Source organism: Mus caroli, chromosome 12 (genome assembly GCF_900094665.2).
Source record: "Mus caroli chromosome 12, CAROLI_EIJ_v1.1, whole genome shotgun sequence".
Taxonomy (NCBI): Eukaryota; Metazoa; Chordata; class Mammalia; order Rodentia; family Muridae; genus Mus; species Mus caroli.
In genome coordinates this window covers 41,033,347-41,048,375 of record NC_034581.1, presented here as the reverse complement: position 1 = coordinate 41,048,375, position 15,029 = coordinate 41,033,347, and the positions used below count along the sequence as shown (strand labels likewise).

At 44.7% G+C, this 15,029-nt stretch overlaps 1 protein-coding gene across 3 annotated transcripts in view; it reads left to right on the top strand.

Annotated features, from left to right (window-relative positions):
• The first annotated feature begins 527 nt into the window (after positions 1–527).
• The window catches only part of Stxbp6 (syntaxin binding protein 6), a 216,722-nt gene continuing 202,220 nt past the window's right edge, over positions 528–15,029 (top strand). Inside the window, exon 1 of one of the 3 annotated variants that reach the window (XM_029484359.1) lies at positions 528–796. The gene's annotated coding sequence lies outside the window, so the exon portion shown is untranslated. Of the gene's footprint in view, positions 797–893; positions 1,055–15,029 lie in introns of those variants that run through there. The other 2 variants (XM_029484358.1, XM_029484356.1) reach the window with 2 other exon arrangements.

Genomic DNA, 15,029 nt, shown 5'->3' with positions numbered 1-15,029 from the left:
ATATGTTAACCACTTATTTATTTATAAATAAAATCCAGCAAAACCAGGTCTGATTTCTTTCACGATAGCCTTGGGCGCTTAGAGCAGAGCAGCTGCTCTGCCTGCGGAGCTCACTCAAGCTGGCTTCCTCCTTCCCGCTTCACTCATTTACTGGGCTTGCCAGGCCCCATTAGCTCTTGGATTTTGTCACCCTAAGTAAGCTTGCGACTGAATAAAACCCCACCTGCTGGGCCCACATTCCTGTAGCGTGTTGTCTTTTGAATACTTGCTTGCAAAGGCTCCCAGAAGCAGCCCATCTTTCCAGCCCACAAACTTCTCATAACCCATGGGACTCTCACCGCTTTGCACTTGCTAACCCGCGCCCCAAGGGCTCGCCCCCACTTGTCCCTCGGACTCCGGGCCTGTGGCGGGGCCCGGAGCCCTGGGCTACCGATCTTTGCCCCGGGCCAGGTCGCTGTGGCTCGCCCACAGCAGCACTGGGCATGCTCACAGGCGGCGGCGGGGGCAGGTTGGTTTTGCTAGCTCGCACTCGGCGGCAGCGGGCCGGCGCGAGGCTGCAGCTGGAGCTCTGGCGCCCGGAGTTGGAGTTGCCAGGAGTTTCCCCGACCCCTCCCTCCTCGCGCACAGCGGCAGGAGCCCGCGCGGGAGCGGCGAGCCGCGACCAGCCAGCAGCGGAGCCGGCCCAGCCTAGTCTGCAGCCCCGATCTCCGCGCGGGGCAGCCGCGGGGGAGCCCTGTCTTCGGTTGGGACGCGTGCCGCGCACTAGGCATCGCCCGAGCACGAGCCAGGCTGCACGGTAGGTTCCTGGCGTGGGGAGGCCAGGCCACCCGGCGTACAGTTGCAGCTACCGCGGCTGCCGGCTGGGATGCGCGGCGCGGGGCAGGCGGAGAGGGTAGGCGCGCGGAGAGCCGCGCGGGCAAGTTGGAGGGCGGCAGGAGAAGGGGCTGGACACAGGGCGCAGCTGCTTTGTGCGCGCGGAAAAGGGGTCTGGGTAGCTGATTCTCCCTCCAACCCCGGACCAGGAGTGGGAGCAACATTGGCCAGAACCTAGCAGGTCAGATTCCCGTGAGAAAGTTGGTGGTGGAGCCCTTAGGTCCGCACTGCCGGCTCGGCAGAACGACCCCCCGGGGCTGCCTCCTGGAGAACTCAGTGGGTCGCAGCGCCCCTAGCCAGAGCTCTCTCCGCTGAAATTAGCGAAATCACCCCATCTATGAATGCTGGCATCTTCCAGGAAGATCATTGCTGCCAAAACTGAGGCTGGTACTTCTTACGGGGTTAGCTTCCGGGCCCCTTAGCTTTTGCCCCTTCCCCCAACCTAAGAAATGGTCAGGGGCTCAGCCAAGGCCTCCCTCGGGGCTCCGAATTCTCTTTCAGAGCGCGCCAGAATCCGGCTCACCCATATGGCGGGTCAGCGAAGCTGGAGTAGATGGATGGCTTGTTTTTTCTTTCTGACTTTCCCCAGGTTTACATTATCACAGACCCCAGGACCCCAAGGTCAGTTAGAGAGTTTAGAATGGCACACCGTTCTTTAGGAGGAGTGCATGCGAACTTGTTTGCTTTGGACTTCGTAACAACCGTCTCCTGTTTCTATCATTCTTCAACCCGGACTTTGTGGGAAGGAGCAGGGACCTAGGAATGCCTTCTTCATTTCATTAGTCTCCTAAGGTCTTCTGGGAGACTCCGAGGCCCTGAAACCGGCAGTATGCATATTGCATGGATGTGCAGGATGGTCCACGTTCCTTCTGGGTCCACTTCCCCCTCCCCCCCCCCACCCCCTGCTTGTTGTTTTGAGTTTTAGGATTGTGCCTGCACATCAGTCAGAGCAGGGCTGTCTTAACAGGGTGCGGTGGAGGGGAAGGTGGTGGAGGAAAAGGGTTGAGGTGTGTGGAGGAGTTCAGCCCGGGCTGTGAGTAGCTGTTTGCCTTGCCGAGGAGGCTGCATTGGGAAGAAATACAGAATAATTATGCAGGCACCTCACTCTTTTTAATTCCTCCCCCCCACCTCCCGCTTCTCCTTTTCTTTCATCTCTTAGCTGAACACCTTGGTTGTTGGTTATGTGTGTTAAGTTTTTAAAGGAGAACTCACTCTGACAAAGTGGCAGTGTTTTGGGAGTTCACCATTTTTGCTGTATGTTTTTCTCTTGGGGATTGTACATCTTGGGAAAGGTTTTCAGATGTGGGGATCCCATGGTGTGGCTATACAACACAGGTTCTAGAGTCAGACAGACCTGAGGGCAAGTTTTCCCTGATGGACAAGTTATTTACCACTTTGAACTTCAGCTTTTGTTTGTGTTATTTGTTTTGTTTCTGACAAGTGGGAGATAATGGTGACCCTATCTCCGTTTCTGTTGTGAGACCTGAGTGAATGACTTAACGGGAGATGGAGAGAGCTAAGAAAACATAAAGTGGTATGTAGGCCTTAGGTTTTGTTTCTGTGCACTGTGCCCAGTTTTAAAAACTCTGCTTATTCTTGATTATAATAATCAAGTCTCCCCGGACTGTGCAGTCTTCACTACAAGGTTTAGTTGCTGAGGTCTGTGGAAGAAGCCATTGACACACACCTGCACAGCTTCTCTTGATTTTATGGGTGGGAAGTCCCTCTTTTCTGTCTGAGGGAGGCAGTGTGGTATAATGGAGGAGACCACGGGACCTGCCCTAGCACCATTCACAGTCCTGGGCCTGCAGAACTGTCTGTGTCAGCAGGGCTTCTTTTGTGATCCTAGGATGATGAAGAAATCAGCAAGTCCTGGGATGGAGCTCTGACTTGGCTTTTCATAGTGACCTTGAATTAAGGACTCAAGTCTCCTTGGTGAAATCAGTCTGTGAGATTAAAAACCAACTTAAGTGGCAAGGACAGGAGAGATTACATGCCACCCAGTTAACAAGGATTTAATGAGGCTCCCGAGCTTCCCCAGAAGTACACCCTGAGCCTAGAGCAGAGATTCCCAAATATGAGTGTTAGTTCTTGCTAACTCATGAATTGCTGGCTTTCACTCCCAGTCTCTTGATTCTCTAGGTTTAGAGCAGTTTGTATTGCTAACTAGCTTCCCATGACTCTAAGGCTGCTCCCCAGCCATGCCTACATAGAATCACTAATTTCTATAGGGGGAGAAAGAGAGAGGGCTGCTCCAAATTAGTTCTCTGTACTGGAGACAGGGTTTCTTCCAGGAGCATTTGGAAGTTGCTTTAAGCACTTTGAACTCCAAGACATGTGTCAGCTTCCTTCCATTGCCTCGTTTTAATGATTCTAGTTGCTTTTCTAATGAGTAATTTTACAAACAGATAAGATTGTTCTTTCTTACTGTGTAGTACTTCGTCTCCAGTCTGTAGAGACTTGGTGATCCTTAGACGTGTGTGCTAGATGCCAACCTGAGAAGAAGGACCCTTAACTAAGGAGTTACTTCTATTGTCCTATAGGCAAGTCTGTGGGACATTCTTGCTTATGATTGATGTGGGAGGGCTCAGCCCACTGTGGGTGGTGGCACCCTGAGTAGGTGGTCCTGGCTTCTTTAAGCAAGTTAAGCAAGCCATGGTGAGCAAGCCAGTACGCAGTGTCCCTCCATGTATCCTGCTTGAGTTCCTGCCTAGATTTCTCTCAGTGATGCATTGCGATTGGAACATGTAAACCAAAGAAATCCTTTCTTTTCTAAGTTGCTTTTGGTCATGATGTTTATCGCAGCAACACAACACATTACCAACACAACTAAAAGAAACCATACAAAGTTCAGCAAGTATTCTAGCTCCTTTTTTGAGGCTCTTGGATATTCGTGGCAAGTTTGCTCCCAGACTTGACGACTGAAATGTGTGGTTATGGGACGGCACATCTTGAAAGCACATTTAAGAAGGATTTTTAAAGAAATGTTTTCTTTGAATAAACAGGTTGCTCTGGCCTTTTGGAAGTATGAAGTGCATCCCATGCCAGTTGACCCATGGTGATGAGACTTCGCCAAAGCCATCCATGCATTCTGGAAGGTGGTGGCCTTGACAGTGACCTATAGCTTCCAGGGGCAGCTATATGCATTATCAGCAGGGTGCCAGGATGAATTAGCTTTTTAGCATTGTTTAGATTCAACCACTCTTTCCCTTGCTGCCCACACCACTGAGGGACCTGTGCAAAGAGATCTTACTATAACTTGCTATGAGCTGGATGGTGGTCTTGCGTTTTAACTACTTTGCATGAGAGAAGCACTAGGAGTCTGCCTGAGACATGGGGGTTTATAATGTTTATATAATGAGCACCCAAATCTGGATATATGAGGTCAGTCGGCACTTTCACTACTTCTTATGTTGCTATGCCAAATGGCATCCCGGCTCACCCATGAACTTTATCTTAGCCTTCCATTTGTGCTTTGTTTAAGCATTAAAATGATTAACAGTGGGGGAAACTTATCAGTACATCAGAAGCCTATTCAAAAACTCAAGTATACCACTTAATGTTTTAGTAGATAAAACTGAAGGCCCAAGCCTGCCTTCCTGACTGCAATCAACGCTCGGGGAAGGAACAGTTGTCATTCATAAGATTCAGTAGCTCCTTTAGATGGTTCCTCCCACTTAGTACAAGCAGGAACTCGGCTGCCTGAAAACTCCTCCCCATAACCTCATGTGTACACTGTGGGTGTTTCCCTTACTTTCTGCTGCTGTGCCGTGGCCCCTGCCCCTTTCATGTGTGAGGTTTTCTTGTCACTGTTGTTGACTTTTCTCAGCAGCAACTCCCTGGTGTCTTTGCTCCTTTACTGAGTCTATTGTAAGACAATCATTATCATATTTCATGTCTCTGTGGTTGTCACTGTTGGTATTGAGTTACAGAGAGTCAAAGTCCAGAAGTGCCATTTCTCAGCCTTCCTGAGAGTGCTCTTTAAACAAAAACTCCGGATTACACCGCAGTAGTAGCTCAATTTAAAAAATACATTTGTTTGTTTTTCATTTCAACATTTTCCAGTTTGAGAAAAACAGGCAGCTTAAAAGTATTATGAGCCTGTGCATACTTTTTTCCTTTCCTTTTTTCTTTTCTTCTTTTCTTTTCCTATTTATTTATTTATTTATTTATTTATTTATTTATTTATTTATTTATTTATTTATTGTTGCCTGCTGCTAGTGGATGACATTAAAAAACAAAGCAAATGTACCTTGTTACCCCATACAAACTGGTTTCTTCTCATTGCTCTCTAGCTGATAGAATTGAGTAGCAGTTGGATTGGCTCAGAATTTCTGAATGTGTTGGGAAAATGCTGTTGGGGTGGATGCTAATAGGTATGCTCTTCTAAAGGACAAATCAATTTGGGGAGCAGCACCCATTACTTTCCTCTCACACAGAGACTCTAAACATGTGCACCACCATATCAAAGGAATCGAGATGTACTCCACTGAATACTGTCGACAAATACTCATTCATAATTATCCAAGTCAGAATTTCTCAGAACACAACATTGTTGAGGTTGTTTGTGTATCTTTGGGGATGAATTACTAAATTAGGATATGCCAACCATTCTAATACTATTTTGGATGAAATGGTTTATTAGGGGCATCTTCTGGGTATTGATTGAATAATGAACTCTGTAAGGGATGATTGGTTGGTTTGCAGAGGAAGAATTTTAAGCTGTGGCTAGAAAAGTCTCCCTGGAGGGACTGAGATTCGTTCCTGTGAATAGTGGAGCCCTACTCTCCTGCAGACGCAGAACATTTCATGTCGATGGTATGATACTGAAGGACTGTGGGCACTAGCAGTTGTTTCTTCGTAGATGATTTTCAAGGCTCACAAGACAAAAGGGGTGCCTTGAACAGAGGAAGCCAAAGAGATTCTATGGTGGTGGTTCAAAAACGAGTGGCACGCTTTCTCAAGTCTTAAGATTACAAGTAGGTTCTGACAATGGCAGGAAAGATATTTGTGGGTAGGAGGAGGTACAGAACTCAGAGGGACTTCCAAGAGGAGGACTGTTTCAGTGAGGGATAGCTGAGCATAGACCAAAGTCATCCTTGCACAGGGAAGCGCCCGTAAGAGCTCCATCGAAGAATGCTGGATAATGAGAAGGACTTTCCAGGAAGAGGGTTCCTCACTAGAGTTTCAAAAATAGCAAGGAAGAAGAACTCTTGCAATAAGATGACAATAAAGAGGCTAATAACCCAATTTAAAAGTGGAAAGAGGATTTGCATAGTTATTTCTTTGAAAAAGAATGTGAAAATTTGCTCAGTGCCATTAGTCAGCAAGGAAATGTAAATTCAAACCATACGGAGATGTTTCCCATTCATCAGGGGGGCTGTGATGGAAGAGACATGTGTGGAGAAATTGGTCCTGTTTATGGAGTATTGGTAGAAGTTTAATAGCAGGCAGTCTGGAAAACAGCTAGATGGTCCCTCACATATTAAATACTGGCCGCATAGAGAAGAGTCCCTCTCCCAAGGGATTCCCAGAGGAAGTGCAAGCATGTTGGAATAAACACTTGAGAGTGAATATTCATAGCAGCGTTAGTCATAGAGCTGAAAGATGGAAAGGAACCCTCCTCCATCAACTCATGGATATATGAAACATAGTGGGTCCACATGATGCCAAACAGTTTTAGCCAGAAAGGGGCGTTGCATGCTACAGTATGGATGAGCCTTGAGCCTCCTGTGTGAAGAAAAGCAGGGCACAAAAGTCACATGTTGCATGATTCCTTTATGAAACACCCAGAAAAGCCAGGCTGTTGGAAATGAGACCGTGAGCCAGCAACTGACTTGGGGTTTCCTTTGGGGTTGATGTAATATTTTGGAATTAAATGGTGGTTACATAACTCTTGAAAACTATTGCATTGCATACTTTAAATGGGTAATTTAAAAAAAAATAGTATATGAGCTACAGTGCAATAAAAATTAAAAGTGTATGGTGGGCTGAGAGTTTTCAAAGTCGCCTAAACAGTCACTAATAGTCTCAGGTCAGCTTCTGCTACTAAAACCACATCTGGTTTATTCATTTCTCCTTGTCTGTGGTCTCTAAGGTTCTCTGTCATTTTTTATTACACCCCCTTTCACTCCCTCCCGAATTGAAAGGATTTTGCCCCTTCACCCCTGGATGGTCAGGGCCTTGTGGTCTTCAGATGCCAATGTTTTTATTAGATTCCCTTTCTGAAATAAATTCTGTAATTGTGCTTCCTGATCCCGAGCCAGCAGAAGGTCTGATGACCTGGCAGCTTGTGCTGAGCTTCTCCCATTGGATTTGACTGTGGTAGACATTTAGTGTCATTTACTGCTTCCTGGAATTCTCTCAAAATTGCCCTCTTTGTGCTAAACCTAACTGTATTCAGACCTCCATGTGCTGATTGTTACTGTGTGAGCATCAGTGTGTCTGGGCCGAGTCCTGACTTTAAATATGTATAACCCTACTGGGGCTGAGGCAGTTGCCCTGTGGGTAGAAGGAACATTTTTCTCCCTTTCCTGGTGTGTCATAGCAGTGCTCAGCCACATACTGGATGTGCCAGGGGATCTTGCTTGAATGCTGTCTCCCTCTCAGCCAGCTGCTATGGCACTTGAGATTCTGCAGTTCTCACTAACCTGGGCTTGATGCAGATGCTGTTATCCCACGTGTCACACTTAAAGTGAAGCTGATACACTCACTTCAGAGAAGGCAGCATCGGGATGGGGCGGAGCTGGATGCGAAATGTGGCTCCACCACGTGTTTGCTGTGGGACCTTGGCAAGTTAATTACCACATGGGCCAGTTTTCTTTCCACATCAGGTTAAGACTGAGCTCACAAAACCCTGCTTAGCATAATGTCTCAGAATAGCAATGCTGTTTGCCTTTCCCTCTCCCCAAGCGCCCAGAATTCCATGGTGAAAGCAAAGTCCAAACAAAACAAACTATGTATACGAAAGAGCAAGGGTTCTAACTTGTGTGCGCGGGTTGCTATGGAGAGAATGATATATGAGATCAAATCAGAGTCCTCTGGGAAGAATTTTCTGTTAATATTACCATTGTTTTGGTGAGGTTTCTATGTTACACTCAAGTGAGTCTGGGTCACTTTAAGTCACAGGGATGAGTCTCCTCTACTTTTTGTGTGTAGTCTTTTGCTGACCAGAAGACCTTCATCCCAGAGCTGTCAGTTGGTGCCACAGTTCCTTGGAAAGCTAGAGTCTTCCCATCCTTGTCTAGCTTCTTACTGCGTTTCTTACTGACATTCATCTCTGATGCAAGTAAGACAAACTAAAGGGAAGAAAATGCACAGAGCTGTGCAAACCTGGGAGCAATCTCTGGGGGTTAAGAGTGCAAATATTTGCTTCCTGGTGGCCTTGAGAAAAATCTGGCCATTTTGCTGCCTTCTCTGAGTCTGTCAGCGGTGGGTAGGCTAATAGGGATGGATTAGGCTAATAGGGAGCAACTGAAGAGGAAGCGGGAACTAAAGCCCAGCAGTGACCATGGTTGTCCTACCAGGAGTCTGTGCTGGGTGCTGTCCCCGCTTCCTGTATGGTTAATTGACCAGAAGTAATCCCTCCTGGCTGCTCACATGGGGTAACCCAACAATTACCAGGTGAGCTGATGACTGTTGATTTTTGTTCTGTTTCTGTCACCTTTATTATGGGCAACAGAAGAGAATAGGAAATTATGTTTATGGTTGGATTCACAGAGCCTTCTTGTTTTCTTTTGGGAAATAAGACATATAATATATATATACATATATATATTATATGCTTACATAAATATAAGACATATAAGACAAAGAAATCTAGTCACTCATCGATAATTCTAACCAGTTTCCAGTTGTCACATCCTGAGAGTCACTGCTTTAGTGAGGGTGATAAATGGATCTCATGGCACACTCTCACACACTCTCGCTTGACTCTTGAAAGTGGGAAGTGTCTGATTTCTGGGTCAGGTGATGTGTGTGCTCAAGTCCCCTCCCATAACTATTGATATCTGTGGCTGGTCTGGCAGGGTACAACTCTTCGAGGCTTTATTTTTAGACTGCTTAGGAGAGGTGCCTCACATAATCTAAGGTGAATGCTCACAGTACCTAGTGATTGTGAAGTCAATATTATTCTTGAAGAATTTAGTCTACCCTATCATTAAATAGCAGTGAGGAAGCTGTCCTGCTGCTGAGGGGTGTTTCTGAAGTCAGTCCCTTTAAAATTAAATCTGTAGACATCTATAACAGTAATTAAAAAAAAAAAAAACAACCTCTACTTTGATGCTAGGATGTTGTGCTTACATAAGGAGCTCAGTGCTAATAATGAGGCTATTTCCTCCCATTTTTTTTTTCTGGGAAGTGACAATATCGATTTCTGATATTGCCAGTCACACAATGGTCTATCTTGTACTTTTTTTTTTTTTTTTAAAGAAAGAACCAAGAATTCTGATCCCTTTTCAGGAACAGTCCTTGCTCTCACACTCTACTGAGCTGAACTCCTTCAGAAGCCGGACCATGAATCTTCATGTGTACTTTGTATCCCTGTAGATTTTGTGCACACCTGCTAGATAGAAAAGAATCAATAGTTGTGTTGAGCCAGACAGCTTCTTCCTCTGGGATTCCTATTCACTGTCTAGTCTATTAATGTTTCTGTCAGTGTTGCTTTTATTATGTAACACTTGCCTACAGATTATATACTACATGGTTTTGAGTACTTTACAATTGATTCCCCTTATAATACACAGCAAGCAACTAGAAGTTTGTAGAAACACATCGTACTTGAATATCCTATGCCTTTTGTCTTGTATTTATTTTCATAAACAAGTAAAATCATAGGTATCTACTGTATATACCGTGTTTTGATATGAGTGTGCTGTGTGGAATGACTGAGTCTAGCTCATGATGCATTCATTGCTTCACATTTACTTGTGTGAGAACAACCGAAAACTCTCAAGCAGTTTTTAAGTATACAACACACTAGTATGGATGGCTGTCATCTTGTTGTGCAGTGAATCTCTTCCATTTTTGTCTCCTAGCTGAAAATTGGTATCCTTTGCCCAACATTTTCCATATCTCTTCACCCTATCCCTTTTGACCATGATTATGCCTGCACTTCTAGGAGTTTGAAAACTCTGACTTAACTCTTGGGTTTGTTTGTGGGATTTATCTATGCTGTATGTGTTACAGTACTTTACTCCTTTTCATTGGTAGGTATATTCCTTTGCATAACTATACAGTAACTGTGTATGATACACATTTGAAGGGTTTTCAGCACTGGTAAGAACAATGCTGCTATGATATCCATCTTGGTGATCATGGTTTGCATTTCTGATTGTGCACATGCACACTGCTGAGTCCTAAGACATTGTGCGAGCTAGTTTTCTGCTAATTTGATATAAACTGGAGTTATCTGAAGAGAGGGAACCTCAATTGAGAAAATGCCTTCATATGCTCTAGATGTAGGGCATTTTCTTAATTAGTGATTGATGGGGGTGGGCCTAGCCCACTGTGGGTGGTGCCATTCCTGGGCAGGTGGTCCTGGGTTCTATACGAAAGCAGGCTGAGCAAGCCATGGGGAACAAGACAGTAAGACAGTAATCCTTTATGGCCTCTGCATCAGCCTCTGCCTCCAGATTCCTGCCCTATTTTGAGTTCCTACTCTGACTTCCTTCAGTGATGGTGTAGAAGCATAAGTCACCCCTCCCCAACTTGCTTTTGGTCATGGGGTTTGATCACAGCGATAGAAACACTAACCAAGCCAGGTTGGGACCAGGAGAGTTGGGTATTTTTGTGACAGACTGACTGCTTGGGGGAAGATTATGGAAGGACTATGGCATTTTGAGCTATAAAAACCATTGAGTGTTGAGAGTTCAGTGAGCTGTTCTGGAGAACTTGGAAGATAATGTTGAGTAGTTCAGATAATGAAGGCCAAGCTTGTAAAGTTTCAGGGGGAAAGAAGCAAAGGCTCTACTTGGCTTTTTGTGGTGTCTGTTCAGCTGGAACTGAACAATTGGCTGTGACTAACAAGAGACCAGAACCACTAACGTAAAACCTTTGCTTTGCTGGGACAGTAGATGCTGGTCAGCTGGGGCTGAAAGATAGGCTGTGATTAAGAGGAGTCTAGCATCATTAAGATGAAATTTTCTGGGGAGTGTTTTCTCAGAGTCAGCACATATAGGTTGTGTTCCAGAAGTGGCCAGCATTGTTTCTTGTGCTGGCAGCTGAACTTGGTAGAGAGTGTCACCCATGTGGTATTAGTTTTGAAGGTGTGAAGGGGTCATGAAAAACAGCTGAGGCCTGCTCTGTGGCAGGGCCGGAGTCCCTGAAGAATGCCAAGGAGCTATTGGTGAAAGTGAAGTCCAGTTACGGCAGAGACGATAGCAGTTTGGGGATGTCAGGACTGTGGGATGCACACCAAGAACAGCAGCAGTGATGGAGTGCAGCCAGCTGGAGCCTAGAAGACAAGCTGTGTACTCTGTGGAGGGTGGAGCCGCAGAAGTGACACAAGGCATTTGGAGGAGCCCAGGAGATTCTGAGTGAATCCCAGATAATTGTAAATTGAGTTATTTACACTTTTCAGCATTTGGTTTTACTTTGTTCCTATTGTGATTGGGCCCTGCTTCATCCCTCTTGAAGTAAGACATTATTTAATTTATTTTTAATTTCATAGGAGCCCAGAGTTGAGAGACTTTGGATTTTAAAATCTTTGGACATTTAAGTGAGACTGACTATTTTAAAAAGACTGAATTTTTTTTTTTTTTTTCAAGACAGGGTTTCTCTGTATAGCTCTGGCTGTCCTGGGACTCACTTTGTAGACCAGGCTGGACTTGAACTCAGAAATCCGCCTGCCTGCCTCTGCCTCCCGAATGCTGGGATTAAAGGCATGTGCCACCACGTCTGGCAAGACTGAATTTTTAAGGGTTTGAATTTAAGACTGTGGAACTTTTAAAACTTGGAATGCTTTTATTGTTGACATTAATATGTGATTCTGAGAAAGAACAAGAAAGAAAAGGTTACAGCTTTCCATGGTTGTGTGTCAAGTTGACAAGGGGTCAATTGGGATGGTTAGTTTCATGTCAACTTGACCCAAACTGGAGCTATCTAAAAGTAAGGAACTTCATTTGAGAAAATGCCTGGATAAGATCTGGCTGTAGGCCATTTTTTTGATTAGTGATTGCAGCAGAGAGCCCAGCCTATTGTGGATGGTGCTATTCCTAGGTGGTGGTCCTGGGTGCTACAGGAAAGCAGTCTGAGTAAGCCATGAGGAGCAAGCCACTAGGCAGCATCCCTCCATGTTTTGTTTAGTTTTGTTTTGGTTGAGTTTCTATCCTGATTGAGTTTCTATCCTGACTCCTTCAATGATGGACTTCAATGTGGAAGTGGAAGACCAATAAACCCTTTCTTTCCCACTTGCTTTTGGCCGTGGTATTTGAACACAGCAATGCTAAGAAAGACATGAAGAGTTTTCTGTTGTAATGATACTTTATTATTGAGTTTAAGCTCCATAATCTTACCAACATATAGTTTGATAAGTTATTTTGACTTAGTCATTCTGATGTCTGTTTAGGGCTTTATCATTATGGTATTTTTTAAAAAAGATTTATTTATTTATTATATATAAATACACTGTAGCTGTCTTCAGACACTCCAGAAGAGGGAGTCAGATTTCAATACGGATGGTTGTAAGCCACCATGTGGTTGCTGGGATTTGAACTCAGGACCTTCAGAAGAGCAGTCAGTGCTCTTAACTCTGAGTCATCTTTCCAGCCCCATCATTATGGTATTAAATTACATTTTTTCATGTTACTCTTTGATCCTTAATAAATTTATACGTGTGTATTAGCAATTGAATATCTCCCGTGGAATACCTGATGGAGCTTCTTGAAGCTCTGAGCTTACTTTTCAGTCTGGACTCCTCAAGTCCCCAACAAATTAATGAGAACAACCTCAACATGAGAATTCAATTGTCTATACCCCAGGAGAGTAACACAGAGTTTTTAATGCATGAACTTTTTTGGAACACTTAAAAGGTTTTTTTCCTTTGTTATTGTTACTGTTCTTTTGTTTGGGAGATAGAGTTTAGCTGTGTATTTCAAGACATGTATTAACTACCAACCCTTCTGCTTCAGCTTCCCAAGTCTGGGGATTACTGATGTCTTCCACCATGCTTGGCCCATTGAGGAACACTTAAAATCCAGGGAATAATACTGGTCCTCCTATGACAAATGATAATGAAATTACCAAAACCTTCTATAGCAATGGTGAAATCTGTCCTTGCCCCGTCCTATAGGGCTACAGGATTAAGGTGGGGCTGTGTGGTGAGAAGCATCCTTCTAGCACTCTGGCTTCAGGACAAACTGATTGTTGCCAGACAGGATTCCTCAGGCTCCGTTGTTTGTATACATCCTTCAAGGCCTTTCCATGTACTGTCAGACCTGATTGGCTGGTCTGGAAGCGTCTTATCTATATCTGTTCAAAATTGGCAAATGATACTCAGAAAATACTTCGATCATGTTGGTGAACAATGTCACTGTTGAAAACTAAGCTCCTTGTAGAAAATAGTATTTTTCTACATGGATATTTATATAAAAGCTAACCACAGAGTCAGGTTTTAATTCTTTGATGTTTATTCAATACTGATCTTGGAAGCAAATCACCCATTTCTCTATCCCCAGGACAGGGTGGGTTAATGTTTTTGCTGTGGAGTAAAGACGTGCAGAAATTAGGACTGTAAAGAATGCTTTGGGTCACTTGCGTTCTTATTGACAGTCAGCTGCCTTTAGAGAAGGCATGTGACTATTGCAGAGGGTGGCTTTCACCATTCCTGTGCTCCAGAGAGCAAGGTCTAGCTGGAACACTGCAGGTAGTGAGGGAAGTGTCCTGCTTCCAGCTGCTTCGTGGGAGCTCAGGAACCTGCAGAGTTCTTTGGAGGCTCCTCAGCAGCAAGGCAGAAGCCTGGATGTTCTTTTCCTTGCCACAGCTTTAATCTCAGTAGCCCTTGTTTCTCAGAGGTGACTTGTGGATTACCAGGTACTCACACTTTCTGTAACGATTACGACTTTATTGCATTCATTTCCCGTGAATAGAGCAAGGGACATGAAAAACAAAAGGTGAAGACGTTTTCATGAAAACTTTTTTTTTTTTTTTTTTGGTTTTTCGAGACAGGGTTTCTCTGTGTAGCCCTGGCTGTCCTGGAACTCACTTTGTAGACCAGGCTGGCCTCNCTGGAACTCACTTTGTAGACCAGGCTGGCCTCGAACTCAGAAATCCACCTGCCTCTGCCTCCCGAGTGCTGGGATTAAAGGCGTGCGCCACCACCCAGAAGGACTCTGGCTGTCCTGGAACTGCCTCTGCAGACCAGGCTACCCTCAAATTCAGAGGTTCTCCTGTCGCACAAGTGATGGGTTAAAGGATCTTCCACTATCACCTGGCTAAGAGATTTGTTTTCATCACAAATCCCATGGCGGATTCTGGAGGTGCAGCGGGGTAGGTGTGACTAACACATAGCTGTCTTGTTCCCTGTGGCTGTGAACACCTGGCATTGGCATCTTAAGCACTTCCTTCACGATTACATTATCTTATACGTGTGTAGATATGTACACAGCAGAACTGGAATGGCTGGCAGATGGCTTAAATGCTTACTTACCTCCTGCCAAAAGAAAAATGCGCAAGTAGCATTTTGTATTTTGAATGTTGCAGTGCACCAAGGAAACACAGCATATATATTGTGGTAGGTATAGTAAGGCTCTCCTACATCCTTATTCTCTGAGAGAGGGATGTAGATCCGGTCCTACTGATGGTCTTGGATGAGTACAGTACACTCTGTTTCTCTATAGATTGACTGTGTTAACCTCACCATGCAGTTCTCTGACAATGGTTGAAGCCCGTGGTTTAAGAATGAGAACCTCACTTCAGTCAGTCCAATATTGCAGATAAGTGCTAAGGACATTTTATGAATTCCTTGAATTCTCTTATTTATATACTTTACAAAATTGGAAGACAAGACAAAAGCGTTTGTCCTTTGGTTCTTGGTTCTCGAAGCTATGAGGGTGACTGCTGAATCGCGTGACGTCTGTAATGAGCAGTCGTAGTGAGCAACCGCAGAGTGACCTGTGTTACTCCTGCCCCACGCAGCTCGTCCTCAGGCATGGTTATAT